This window comes from Mangifera indica, chromosome 13 (genome assembly GCF_011075055.1).
Source record: "Mangifera indica cultivar Alphonso chromosome 13, CATAS_Mindica_2.1, whole genome shotgun sequence".
NCBI classification, from domain to species: Eukaryota; Viridiplantae; Streptophyta; class Magnoliopsida; order Sapindales; family Anacardiaceae; genus Mangifera; species Mangifera indica.
In genome coordinates, this window is record NC_058149.1 from 6,518,006 (window position 1) to 6,520,703 (window position 2,698).

A 2,698-nucleotide genomic window follows, 5' to 3' on the forward strand; every position below is an offset into this window, starting at 1 on the left:
GTTTTTCTTATCTCTATTATTATGTTTTTTCGCTGATGCAAAATGTCTTTTTCTTCAACTTTATCTTGTAGTTTGAACTTTATAGTCATGAATAACTCATTTCCTTTGCTAGGGTTTATGATGAATCTATAAATTCTCAAAAATTTTGTAATGGGTTTTGATTTTTAATTAATGATAATAAATGTTTGATTTAGTAATTGTGATTTTAACTTCTTGTTTGGTGTTAGGGCCTAATATCATGTTTGTTTGTAGATTGAAGTGTGATATTGAGAAATACATACCTAATTAGTTCATGTCTTTGCTAAACCTAGGGTTTTATTTAGAGATAAATATAAATCTTTTGTAGGTAAATTGATTGTCATAGAAATTAATGGATTTTGATTAACATTATACCATGAAAGTAGGTAAGCTTTTAATCTTAACATGCCTAATTAACCTTAAGAGAGGAATTTGGTAAAAAAGGATAATAAACTATCAACAGTTCATTTTATCATTGGTTTTAATTGGATTTGTTACTGTTTTTGAGTAATTGATGGTGAAATCATAAACTTTAGGCTTCTTTATATTGGTATTTCACTTCTAATTTGTTAGGTGTTTATTTCCTTTTATTTATTTTGACTTAATTAGTTTGCATTTTAATTTAATTTTCATCCATAGCATTTCATTTCTCTAGCTAATTTAAATTACAAAATGAACTAGTACTCGACAAACAATTCCTATAGGACTAAAATCTTTCTATATTACTTGATTGACTCATATACTTGCGAGCCATTGGCAACAAGTTTTTGATGTCATTACCGGGGATAGTGTTTACTCGATATTAGTATAATTTGTAGTTTGGCTAGACTAGGGTTTTATTTTATTTATATTCTATTTAATTTCTTGTTGTCTTTACTCTTTCCTTGTGGGTACTCTATTGGTATATGAACAGATCTCAAAATCTATAATTATTGGATTTTGACTTAGAAATTAAGAGAACCTTTAGAAGACATAGAAGATAAAGATGAGCAAGATAAAGAGTTGTCGTGGAGGATAATATCAACAATCAATAAGTTGTTCGTGATTATGCCATACCTACTGCACATGATTGCTATTCTAGTGTTGTGACGCCTGTTGTGGTTGCTAACAATTTTAAGATCAAACCTTCCATTGTTCAAATGGTATAACAAAATCAATTTTGAAGGTTAGAAAATGAGGATCCACATGTCCACTTGTCATGTTTCTCTCAGATTTGTGACACCTTCAAGATGAATGAGGTTCTTGAAGATATAATTAAATTGAGGCTATTTCCATTTTCATTGAGAGATAGAGCAACTGCTTGGTTGGATTCTAGGGCACCTAATATATTCACTACCTGACAGGCACTTTTCTCAAGCTTTACTTGCAAAATATTTTCAACCTAGTTAAATTGTTAAATTGAGAAATGAGATTGCCACTTTTTACCAAAGAAATGACAAGTCTTTATATGAAGCTTGGGATAGGTTTAAAGATTTATAGAGATAGTGTCCCTATCATGGTTTGCTTGACTAGCTAGTTGTTCAAACTTTCTATAATGGTTTTCTTACCCATTGAAAAGTATTTTGGATGCAACTGCTAATGGGTCACTAATGGGTAAAACATATGATATAACTTTACACTTGATTAAAGAAATGGCTTCTAACAATTGTCGATGGCCTAATGATAGAGTTAGCTAAACAAAACATTTACGAGTATATAAGGTGGATAGAGTTACTATGGTAAATGCTAAGTTGGATGCATTGACAAAGAGATTAGTTATGAAGGCTATAGGAACCTCTAGTTATGAGAATTGCGGAGGAGATCATACAAGCTTTGAATGCCATTTCGGTAACCACTATGCATATGAGCTTACAAATGAGCAAGTGAATTTTCTCAACTATAACCAAAAGGGACAGGGTAAGTCTTACTCAAATACATATAACCCAGGTTTGAGGAACCACATTAACTTTGCATGGTCAAACCAAACTAATACTTCAAACCCAAAATAGAATTTAAGACAACCATCTTTATTCCAAGCTAGAAATACTAACCTTCAACTTCTACATCATCTTTAACCTCCTCAAAAGTAAAAATCAAATCTAGAATTGATGATAAAAAATTTTATTCTTAGCTAAAAACAAAAGGTTGATGCCCAAGATGAAGCGATTAGACAACTCACTACCAAGGATGATCAATGAACCACACATAATAGGATATTTGAGGTATAATTGGGTCAATAAGCAAGTACTTCCAATTCTAGGGAAATGGGAAAGTTACCTAGCCAATCTCAAAATCCAAAGGAGCATTGCAAGGCAATTGTCACCAAGAATGGTTAACAATTGGATGAATTTGTAAGTAAGATTGAGAAGGAAACTAATGATAAGGGTAAGCAAGAAGAAGTTGAAAAGTCTAGTGAAAAAGATCTATTAAAGAAAAAAGTTTCAAAGAAGCCCCTGAAAAACAAGTGTCATCCAAAAAATATACAACACCTTTACCTTTTCCTCAAAGGTTCCAAAAGGCAAAGCTTGATCAATAATTTTAAAAGTTTTTAGATGTTTTCAAGCAAATACATATCAATATTCCTTTTATGTAGGCTATAAGTCAAATGTTGGCATATGCTAAGTTTCTCAAAGATATCCACTCAAATAAAAGAAACTTGAAGAGTTTGAAACGATAGCTCTCTTGGAGGAATATAGTGCCA

General features: G+C 31.2%; 1 non-coding gene across 1 annotated transcript; it reads right to left on the reverse strand.

Moving 5' to 3' along the window:
• Positions 1–1,413: 1,413 nt before the first annotated feature.
• LOC123195376 lies at positions 1,414–1,520 on the reverse strand. The gene has a single exon (XR_006497445.1). It is a non-coding gene; the product is annotated as a small nucleolar RNA R71 (small nucleolar RNA).
• Positions 1,521–2,698: the final 1,178 nt, after the last annotated feature.